A 12,523-nucleotide genomic window follows, 5' to 3' on the forward strand; every position below is an offset into this window, starting at 1 on the left:
ACTATTTAATAACTACCTTTTATTATTATATTAATTTTTTTTATAAATCTATTAATTATTTATTAAAAATACATGCTTTCTGTTACATTTCTTCATGTTTTAATAATTGTTTTCCGTTAGACCGAAGTGGAAAAAATAAAGGAGTTGGTCAAACAAAAACTAGCTGAATCTGCATTACCGGACAAGTTGTGGACTATTTCAATCCAGTAATGAAGTTGAGGATATTGTTAAGGGATAAGGAAATTGACTTAGGTGATGAAGTAATGGCCGATAAGCTTAAACACGCACCTACCCGTATTTATCACAAGCCCTTTGAACCCTTGCAGCAACCTACATCAGTAGCTTTGGTAAGTTACTCAATTTTAATCAATATCTTTCCTTTTATAGAATAGAATTTAAATTCATATATTGTTAAGCTGTTAAAATTTTCACACATTCAGGTTATCACCGATCCTGATGGCGACAAGTTACAATGGTAACATATAATCCTTAGCTCATTGATATCCATTAAATAATTTCACAATAAAAGTATGAATTAATGTTTGTTTTTTATCCTCGAAAGTATGAATTAATGTTTACCTTGCACTGCAGGTTAATTACACAAGATAGTTTTGATCTTGTTCGAGCATGACACCAATCCCGTTGTGCCTGGATCCAGAGGCGAATTTTCCAGCAGAAAGTTCTTGGAAACAAATCAACTTGGACTGTCGCTTGCTGCTTCATTTTTCAACATCCGTCCCGCGGTGGAAAATTCTGTGGAAACAAATCATCTTGGCCTGCCGCTTGCTGCTTCATTTGTCAACATCCGTTGTGCATCAAGTAGGAAGAGCAAGGTGAAAAAATTAAGTGATAATATTTATTATACTTATCCTGACTCGATCATTGAGTGGATATACATCATTTTAAATTTCTGTGTGGCAATCATTAGCCATGTAAACTTGAACATATTTGTCTCTTATCTTGAATCATAACCCGTAGGCTCTAAATCCATGATTAAGGAAGAATAAACACTAATTAGGACATGCCTTTTTATAGAGTAGCTTAGGCCTATTTATTTGAATTCATGTTGTTAGGATTTCAATTACAAATTGTTGTTCTTGCCTAGGATCAATTTGTTTTCAAAGTATTATTTCCATTTCTTTCATTATTTTAGGCTTTGATTTCATGAAATTCTCTCCATTACATCAGATCAACGAAATAAGGACATACTGTATGTTCCACATGAAGCTCAGGTTGATTCTTAAAATTGGTAGCCTGGGGAGTTGCAACATTATTGTTGCAATACTTAGGTTCATCACTTTTTGGAGTCATTTCTCGGGAGGTGTCAAAGTATGCATTGTTTTCTTCCCTAGTTGATTCAAATATCCACTCCCACTCAACTACCTGTACCACCATTTCAAAACCCACACAAGGAAGTAGCTCAACTCACTTATAATGTTGAGGTACAACACTTCCTAACATCTCCTATTGATCTCAATGGTATTCGTCTTAGCTCAGGAAGAGTATTACACAAAAGATATTATTTTGGTGTCATTGAAGGAAAACATTAAAAGAAATAAGATTCAAATGAGAAGACCAAAGAATCATGGGTTGCACTTGATGAAGACAAGATTGAGAAATCAAAGATTGAGAAATTTTCTCATGTTTACCATCAAATCTTCCATATATTCAAGAGAATAATTTGCAAAAAGAGGAAGATTTGAATGTCATAGTAGAAGAAGACATGAAGAATGATCCATATGAGCAAGCGAACCAAAGGCATCAAAGTTGTATTGCGGTTTGGTTCCAGAAAATCAACAAGATGGAGCATCACTCTCTTCCTAAATTGTGTTTTATATCGTCAAAGTCAAATAATTTTGTCTCCCACATTCAAGTACATGCAAAAGCACAAATTTTGAGCTTACACATGAGTTTGCGTATCATCTTTTTATGCATCTCTCTCTATTGGAAGTATTCCTATACTTGAAAGATACTTTCCTTTTTCTCAAGTAGGGTAGGATAGAGGAATACAAGAAAAAAGGAAAAAGAGGAAAATAAAGTAAAATAAGAAAATAAATCTCAACTAAAAACCTTCTTTGAGGCGCATGAGATTGGCTCATTGATTGAAAATCTCCCTGAGATGGTAAATGGGTTGGAAAAGAGAGAAAAGAAAGTGAAAAAAAAATATCTTAGGTGAAAACTCCTTTGAGACGCCGAGGGAGACCTACTAGTTGAAAATCTCATTGAGGGAGCAAGTACGCCTAGAAAAAAAATTGAAAAAACAAAAAATGAAAAGGGAAAAAAAATATTCATTAAATTTATATCTCTGTGATGAATGCACATGCTCTTCATCCTTTGCAAGCAATAAGAAAAAATTAGCACCAAATGAAAAAATTGATCAACAACGTAGTCAAAGGAAGTCAAACATGGAATTTCCCCTCCTTTTCGTAAATTCTCCAATAGGACCAAGTCCATGTCAATCCATCACCCTCATAAATTTCCAATATCCATCCATCATTCCAAATCCTTTCTCATGCATTTTTCTCAATCTCCTAAAATTCTACTCGAGTTTTATATTTTGCTACAGGAGGCCAAAATACAAAAAGCAATTTTTTTATCATATCTTGAAAAACGTGCATCCATTGGTCACAATGTTTCATGGGGAAATTCATAGGGATGATGGTAACATGCTCAAGAAATTTAAATAAATTCAACTGCACACTTTTTGAGAAATTAGACTCCATCACCTAGAACCATGTTTAATGTTTTTTTATATTTGTGCATCCATTGGAAAATAGGCTTTATGGGGAGGTGTGTAAGGATGATGGAAACATTCTCAAAAAATTTCAAGTCAATAGAGGCTACCATTTGAAAGATATGGATAAAACAATTATTTTACACGAGGCTTTCATCAAATGTTACAAGAGGGACCATAATTGCTACAAGAGGAAAATCTCATTGGAGAAAGAGGAAAAAAAGTCATATCATATTTAGGGAAGATTGAGAGAGCCCCCCAACACCACTTTCATCACTCATCCACTCCATCTAACCAAGATTCATCTTCAAATTCCACTCTACCTTACATGAAAAATATCAGGAAATTCTTTGTCGTCAACGTTTCCACTACCTACACCACCTCTTTGTCTTCATACCTCCTATGACTTTCCATCAATACCACATTTAGTAATGAGGTCTCCAACATGAATTAAATGACTTCTACTAGAAGAGGATTCCTCCTATAACAACTTGTACAGTTACAACATAAATGAACATCAAAATTTTTCACCCACAGAGCAGAAGAGTGAGCCACCTTGAACATCCTAAAGCCATTTATAAAATGAGAAGGGCACACCAACTCATAATCCATCCACTCCTACTCTGGTGTACTAAACGTTTGGAAGAATCCTTCACACACAAAACCTTTATCATTAAAAGAATCATCTTTCTATGAAGACTTGTACATAAGAAAACAAAGGCAATCAACATCTTCAATCCATCATGATATGAATCCGAGCAACATCATGCATGCATATCTAGAAACCATCACGTAGGTAGACATATGAAATACTCTTTAAATCTTCTCTTGAGTGTATTATGGCTATAAATTTGTTGCCAATGCATGAGAGATGAGTTTTTATATGCTAGGTATAGGTCACGAGTCTCGACCACCCTTAACTAGTTAATTGCAGCTAACTCTCTCACTCATGCAATGTGGGAAAGTCAAATAATAAGGGTGATGGTTATGAGGAGTGGGGACAATGGTAAAAATAGGAAATTTATGCAAAGGCCAAGTCACTAAAAACGCTCTAAGTGATTACCAAAAAATGGAATAAAAGTAATATGCTCAAATTCATTTTCACAATTACTCATTCCCAAGAAACAATTGGAGAAAGCCATGAATGTACAAAAGTAAGAGCTAGATGCTACCATGGGATGCCTATGGTACTAGAGAATAGATACAATTTATTTGTAGGTGCTATAAGATCATGCATGGGTGTTAGAGGAGAAACAAAGGTGCTACAAGACATAGAGTAGGTGTTAAAGGAGATAGTCTGTCTTTTACAGGATTGTCCCAAGAGGAAAAAATGGGCCCTATCTTGAACATTGTTGGCATAAAAACCATATAATTTTGAAGGAGGCTGCAGGTAAGGGGGAATTACTTTATATCTCACCTCTTACAAACAAACAATATGTGAATTTTTGCTAAATTCCTGCACTAAACATCCTATAGTAGAACCATAAAATATTTTAAGTTTGGAGTTTTGTTGTGAGTATGAGAATTATGATAAGAGAATACACTTATTTCTGAATTGGAATACCTCACTCATCAACAAGAATCACTCCTCCTCCTCCTTCCATAAGTTGAAATTCTAAGTTGCTGTAAAATTGATAATTTCCAATAGGGTTCACTTGCGAAAGCATTGAGAAAACATTCAACACCCTGTGGCATGATCAAATTTTGTTGACATGGATAGAGGATATTTTCTAGAATCACAAGGTAAAATCCTATTGGACTTTCTCCTCTCCTTCATGTGTCATAGTAAACCCTTTGGTTTTCTTACTAGGTGTTTCCATTTTCTTTCTTTGGGGCATCAACTAAAAATAATTTTCTTCAATATTCCCTTTTAATCACTTCAAACTAATTTTTCAAACAAAACGTATGAAATTTTTTAAAAAGACTACACACGATTTCTTTATTTGTATGAGCTCGATATTGCATCAATGTATCTCTAAAATTGTGGATCTCCAAGGTATGAAATTGTGAACTGTGGTATTCCACTAAGTCCTCTTTTCGATGCGACCAGTATGATCGAAATTGGATTCTCCAAGAAAGATATATTCCCAAACTACCAAAATGACCTCATTATATACATTTTAAATAGAGATAACTTGTACAAAGTGCCACGTGTCACGGTTTCAATCTTTGGACCTAAAAATGATGCAAAAAAAACTACAATATGTCCTTTTTCTATAAAATCTTAGCCAATTCCAATCTAATACACACAGAGAAAGTTATGATTATTTTCCCAAGGTCACATATTTGGGATGTAATTCAGGATCCTGCACAAAACCTAAATTCCTTGGATCTCATATCTAAAAATATAGTGAGACAAGCTCTTACAGGACCCAAGGGTCATCAATATTTTGACTCGAATGGGTTTTACTTTTATCTTATGAAACATTGTATAAAAAAGTCGTAGCGAAAATTCCACGATGGCCTGTTTGGAGAAGCGAAACCTTAGAATCCAAAGCTCTCATAGCAAATGTTGTGCAACCAGCTCACAAAATAGAATAAAGGATAAATCAATGACTTCAAAAGAATCCTCTTTAAGTGGGAAACCTCCTTTACATTACGCAAATGAACAATTCTTGTACGATACAAATGACAAAGCCTCCTTTCTAAATATAGGAGTCTAAGGGGGAACAATATAATCAAAGCCAATATAACAATAATAATAAATTGCACAACAATAACAATAGTGGGCTTCTATGGGGCACAATAGTAATAATGTGGGGAGAACTAGGGCACAACAATAAAAATAAGGGGTTACAATGACAATAGTAATGTGGAATCACTAGTATTATAGGGACCTAACATGCCCCTCTCCTTCAAAAAGGTGTTGTCCTCAATGCATGAGTAGTTTTCGATGCTTCTGTATAAAATTCACATCCTCCCATATGGAATCTTTGGTGGGTAAGTTCTTCCACTTGATGAGATACTCTAAAACTGATTGATTGCGTAGCTACCCAGCTCTTATTTCTGTGACTGCTTCAGGTTCCAATATAAATTTTCCTTCCTCGTCAAGTTCTAGAAATATTGATTAAAATCGAAGTTTGTCACCTATAATTGTCTTTAACTATAAAACATGGAAAAATGGGTGCACTAAGGAAGATACAGGAAGCTCCATTTTATATGCCATAGTACTAATATTTTGTAATGCCTTGTATGGACTAAATACTTTGGTGATAATTTATTATCCTTCTTAGCTTGGTGGAGGAGCATTTGTTTGTATGGTTGTAGTAGTATAAATACCGAGTCACCTACATCAATTTTTTTTTTTTTTTTGATGTTGATCGACCTATTGTTTCATTCTGTTCTGCGCCAAAGTGAGGTTATCCTTTAAGAAATGGAGATCCTATTGTTGATGCTTGATGTGATCTTCCACTGCTTGAACCTTAGAATTTTCTCTTAAAGATGCTGCAATGGACGGCGGATGATATCCATAAAGTGCCATAAATGGGGTAATTTTTGGTATAGTATGGAAGTGTTATACCACCATTCACCCAAAGGCAACCACTTAAACCATTATGTTTGTTTATCATATACAAAGCAACAAAGATATCCTTCCAAACATTTTTTCACTATCTTAGTTTGCCCATCAAATTCAAGATGATAAGATGAACTATGAGCTAACTAAGTACCCACACAAGAAAATAATTCAATCCAATAATTTCCAATGAAAATGGGTTCTCTATTACTTACAATAATCTTTGGGTTTCCATGTAGCTTTTCAATTGTTTCGATAAATGCATTAGAAATAGTGTGGGCTCTAAATGGGAGATATAATGAAAAAAGTGTGTATACTTGGTAGTTCTATCAACCACCACCATGATGACACTCTTTCCTTTGGACTTGGGTAAAACTACAATAAAATCCATTGAAACCCGCTCCCAACGTTGACTTGGAATGGATAAAGGTTGTAACAGACCTGGGGCCTTAATTGTCTCAACTTTATTTTGTTGGAAAACCAAACATTCTGCCACAAAAAAGAGTTGTACATGAATAAAGCTAAAGTTTTTGTGGTGAACGATAAGAAAGAACTGGTATGAAAGTTAAAGAAGTCTCTCTATGGGTTAAAATAGTCACCAAGGATGTGGTATCAGAAATTTGATACATTTATATGGGGACATGGCTTCACTAGAAGCAAAGAAGATTGTATTTTAATTTAATTGGTGACCCTGTTATTTATTTGGTCTTGTATGTGGATGATATGTTACTAGTTGGAAATGACAAAGAAATTATCCATGATTTGAAGACCCAATTGTGCTCCAAATTTGACACGAAAGATTGTGGTGCTGCAAACTATATTTTGGGAATGGAAACTAAAAGAGATCGGGTAAAGAGGAAGCTCTGGTTAAACCAGAGGAACTATGTTAAGACAATACTACAGAGGTTTAATATGCATGATAGTAAATTGGTGAAGGTTCCTATTCCTGTAGGTATGAAGTTAACTATTGAATAGTGTCCCAAGACATAAGAAGAGGAAGAGGACATGTCCCATGTTCCATATGCAAGTGCAATCAGTAGCCTGATGTATGCAATGGTCTGTACTAGACCAGACATTGCACATGCAGTGAGAGTATTGAATAGGTTGATGTCAAAATGAGGGAAGGAGAAATCGATGATAGTGAAGCAGGTTTTCAGGTATTTGTGTGGCACTAGTGATTATGGTTTGTACTACCAAGGAATACCAAGATTGGACATCGTGTTGGATATTCGTGGATTTGTATATGTAGACTAGGCCGGAGATATGGATTAGAGAAGATATACAAGTGGGTATGTGTTTAACCTATTTGGAGGTGCAGTCAGTTGGATGATTAAGAAACAATTTGTAGTGGCACTATCAACTACAGAGGCAGAATACATGGCAGCCATTCATGCAAGCAAGGAAGCAGTTTGGTTGCAGAGATTGCGTGCAAGTATGGGGTTAGTAAAGGGAGCTATAAGGATAGACTGTGACAACCAAAGTGTTATTTTCTTGGCAAAGAACCCTGTTTAACATTCAAAGACAAAGCACATTGATGTTCGGTATCATGTTGTGAGGGATATGATAGAAGAAAAGAAGGTGTTGCTGGTAAAGGTGGACACTTTGAAGAATACTGCAGATGCATTGACAAAATATGTGAGCTTTGAGAATTTCTCTTGGTGTAGAGAAAAAATGGGTGTTACAGGGATGGATAAATGACTAATCTCTCATGTGTCCCCTTGTGGAAAGAAAACAACAAGTGGGAGAATGTTGGGTTTTGTTATATTCTTTCCACGAATAGCTACCCTAGTTAATCCAGTGGTTAGAGGGGGAGTGAATCCCCCCTTCATTGCACTGATTGTGCAGCGGGGGGGTCACAAGGGGGCAGAAGCACCCCCTCTACAGGTGGCTTGAGGGGGTAGGTAATCCCCCCTCTATGGGGTCTAGGGCAACGCCCGAGAGAATTTTTTTGGAACGTGTATTAGGTGGGGGGACGTACCTATTGTTTTGTGCATGGTTTCCTCACATGGTTTTGGGCACGATGGTTTACGATCCTTGGTATTGGATGCTTCAACATGTATATATATCTGTTGTAACACTGAAAGGAAGATAATGAAAAATCAATCTGGTAGTCTCAATTTTTGGGTCCAGGGGAAATCTCTGTGTATATTTGTTTTATGTGTTATGCTCTTGCTATTGTTTATTTTCTGTGTTTTCAAATTCTTATGCAGGTAATTTCTCTACAGGGTTAAAAACTATAGTATAAATATTTTCCTTTGATTGGACGACTTTCAAAAGCAATGGGTCTTCCTTCTTGCATTAAAAAAACACCAATTCCATTTCCTTAGGCACAAAATTCCATGATAAAGGTTTTTGTGAATTATGGCATAGAGAAGATCGGTGTTTGGCACCTTGCCTTTTTAAGATATTCAAAGGCCTTCATTACTTCTCGATTCCAAGAAAATACATATTTCTTCAATAATATTGTTATAGGTGCTACTATTTTCCCATAATTCTTAAAAAACTTGTGATAATACCCTGTCGACCCGAGAAATCCTCACAAATGCTTTATGGATGTTAGGATTTTACCTTAATGGATTTAATTTTTCTAGGGTCTACATTAACACCTTCATGAGATACAATATGACCGAGATATTCGACTTCCTGCAGTCCACAAAAACATTTGGAGGTTTTTGCATATAATTACTTTGAACTAATAACCTTTCTTCTTTTTCTTTCTATAAGCTAATGATCTATTCATTAATAAAAAAGCTAGTACCTAGTTTTCAAAATACAAGTAGTCTCACCCCAACTAGGTTTGTTGACCAATGCTATCACCATATTACAAAAAAATAAAAGAAAATCCTAAGAGACGAAAAGCACCAAAAGATAAACAAAATGAGAATAACACGCGTGGTCATGCTTAATCATCATAAGTAACTCATGTTGGATTGTCTTACCTAGTCCGTCGAGGGGGAGGGGACGATATGAACACACAACATGTTGCTCGAAGTGAGATAACCATGTTTCGAGCTTCTCTACCTTTTTTAAGAGTAAATACTAATCCCGCCAAATCACCACAATCCTTTCAATGACATGGCATTGAGGGTAACACACCTAATTTAGCGTGGTAATGAAAACCTCATGCTATTCATTTATGATATTGTGGTGTGCGTCAAGGTGACCTAGAATGGATTGGTGCATGTCACAGAAGGTATTAGAGAAAACTTGCATGCACATCCCTCCATGTTGCTTCGACCCCTCACACCTTCTCCACCCCCACGGATGACATTACCACAGTTACCACTACCAACTGCATGTCCACCCTGAACTGAAATCCCACCACATTTGGCACCACTATCTTCTGACGATGCTCCACTTACATCCCTAGCAGCATGCCCATGCCTTTTAGGTTTTTCCATAGCCCTACCCGAGAAACATTTTCTTCTTGACTAACTCAGCACAGCTCCCCCCCTGAAGGCCTATAAATATGAATGACATGGTAGAGGTCATATAACAAGAGCCAAAGAAGACACCCCTAATGGAGGACAAACAATGATCTCCAGAACCACAGGGCAAGCTAAGGACCAAAGTGAAGAAGACACCCACCTGTGATTAAGTTGCATAATCCTTCCCATAGAACTCACAAGCACCACAGTATTTCTTAGAGGGAGGCGAGAACATCCACAAACATGAACCATGTGTGTGGAACTCATCATTGTTCAACTCCATTGACTCAGAAATCTCCTCAGAATAGAGGCACGAGTGAAAGTCCTTGACGCTGGAGAACAGACACATGAGAGACAAACATAAGCCAAAAAGGAGTCTAAATGACTCCCACTAGACCTCCACACAACCTCTGAGACCAATTATTTCTCACCTAGTGATGTGTATCATAATTCCATGTTAAGACTACAAAAAGAGGAAAAACGAGAAGATTATAAGTGGACAAAAGACCCAAACACACACACATAAGAACTTGAAGCTTTTGTAGGCCTTTCACAGTGGAGCAAGGCGAAATGAAATTTTTCCACCACTCTCTAAATATGAGAGAACTGAAGAATTGAGACAAACTAACATTACTATGACCAAAAACTACGAGCCTCCACAGTGTCACTCCAAGATCACATTCCAAGAACCCAGATTTCATCATTAACCCACTAACCTTACGAGCACACATTCAGCTAGAGGATTAATGAATTCACATCCAGCACCTCCTTATACCTCACAAAATGGGAGCCTTCCTTCCCTTCCGCCTTATGTAAACATTCATTGCACACCCGTTAAACACATCTTGAAGTTAGTCACCCCCATCTTGGAATCCTCCTCTTTAAGTATTAACACTTGTTAACTAAGTAAATATTTTATTATTTTTTCATCCTTCATCATTGGGAACATATATTAAGTATTATCTTATAAGTGTATCTTAGAATTTTTTAAAGTATATTATTGGATATCAAGGCTAATAGTGTATCCCACATCATAACCATACATAAAAATATGCATAGTTTCACCTAGGTAACCATCTAGTTCACATAAAATATAATACCCTCTTATGAATGACTAATGAAGCCTCATCCAATAAGGTGAGATAAAGAAATGAAAGGAAAACTCAAGATGATCCTAAGTAAAATCAACCAAACAACACTAAGAGCTAAAAAATATTTAAGAAAATGAAAAAAAAAAGGAAAAACTATACCACTTAATTAAAAAGTCATAGCTCTAAAGTTTGGTGGCTTAAAATAAAAAGGAATAGTAAATCAAGGAAAACATATAAGAAGATAATAAATACTATGGTGAAGTGGTAATACAGAGAAAAATACTCCCTTTTCATGTTAGCCATAAAATAAATTGAAGACTTATTGCTAAAAAGCTATTCCATTGTAAGAAGCCTCCTTAGCCTACCCATGAAAACAACCATTAGACCCCATAAATTTATTTATTTTTGTCTTAGTTACAGTTAATAATTCACAGTTGTTACGATTTTAGTGAACTGAGAATCATAACTAAAATGAGAGATCGAGGTAGAGATTTATATGCACTCGGTGTAAAAACACATGCTCTCTTCACATGCAACCCTGACAATAACTTTAATGTCTTCATGCAACAATGAAACAACCTTTCCTTACATCTACTTCTCAGAAAATAAAATCGCAAGTGAAAACTTTATTTGAGGCGCATGAGATTGACTCATTGGTTGAAAACCTCCATGAGACAGTCAATGGGTTGGAAAAGAGAGAAACTAAATTGACCTACTAGTTCAAAACCTCATTTATGGAGCTAGTAGGCCTCGGAAAAAAAAAGAAAAGAAAAAAAGAAAAAAATTAAAAATGAAAAGGGAAAAAAATATTTGTTCCATTTATCTCTCTCTGATGAACGTAGGTGCTCTTCATCCTTTGCAAGCACCAAGAACAATTTAGCACCAAAGGAAAACATTGATAAACAACCGAGTCAGAGGAAGTCAAACTTTGAATTTCCTCTCCATTTCTTAGATGCTCCAATAGGACGAAGACCATGTCAATCCATCACCCTCATCCATTTCCAACATCCACCCATCATTCCCAATCCTTTCTCATGCATTTTCCTCAATGTCCTAAAATGCTACAGGAGGTTTATATTTTCCTATAGGAGACCAAAATAAAGAGAGAATTTTTTTTATCATATCTTGAAAAAAGTGCAAGCATTGTTCGCAATGTTTCATTGGGAAATTCATAAGGATGATGGTAACATGCTCAAGAAATTTAAACAAATTAAAGTGCACACTTTTCAAGAAATCAACCTCCATCACCTAGAACCATGTTTAATGTTTTTCCATATTCACGCATCCATTGGACAAGAGATTTTATGGGGAGGTGCATAAGAATGATGGAAACATTCTAAAAGAAATTCAAGTAAATCAAGGCTACCATTTGAGAGATATGGATAAAACAATTCTTTTACATGAGGCTTTCTTCAAATGTTACAAGAGGGAACATAATTGCTATAGGAGGCAGATCTGATTAGAGAAAGAAGGAAAAAGGTCATACATTATTTATGGAAGGTTGAGAGAGGCCCCCCAGCACAAATTTCATCACTCCTCCACTCCATCTCACCAAGATGCAAGTCCCCATGCAAGAAGGTAGATTTAACATCCATCTGATGGACTTCCCATTTGAAAAAGGCAGCAAGGGAAAGAACAAGGCAGATAGAGTTCATTTTGGCAATAGGGGAGAAGGTTTCAGTATAATCAATCCCTTCAACTTGTGAAAATCCCTTAGCAACAAGATGATCTTTAAGCTTATCAACTTTTCCATCTG

The 12,523-nt window shown here is 36.0% G+C and overlaps 1 pseudogene; it reads left to right on the plus strand.

Annotated features, from left to right (window-relative positions):
* Positions 1-263: 263 nt before the first annotated feature.
* The window catches only part of LOC149174913 (importin subunit beta-1 pseudogene), a 67,257-nt pseudogene continuing 54,997 nt past the window's right edge, over positions 264-12,523 (plus strand).

The sequence above is a fragment of the Pinus tabuliformis genome, chromosome 4_1 (genome assembly GCF_031772625.1).
Source record: "Pinus tabuliformis cultivar Carrire ecotype Pingquan chromosome 4_1, CPIR1, whole genome shotgun sequence".
In the NCBI taxonomy this organism is placed as follows: Eukaryota; Viridiplantae; Streptophyta; class Pinopsida; order Pinales; family Pinaceae; genus Pinus; species Pinus tabuliformis.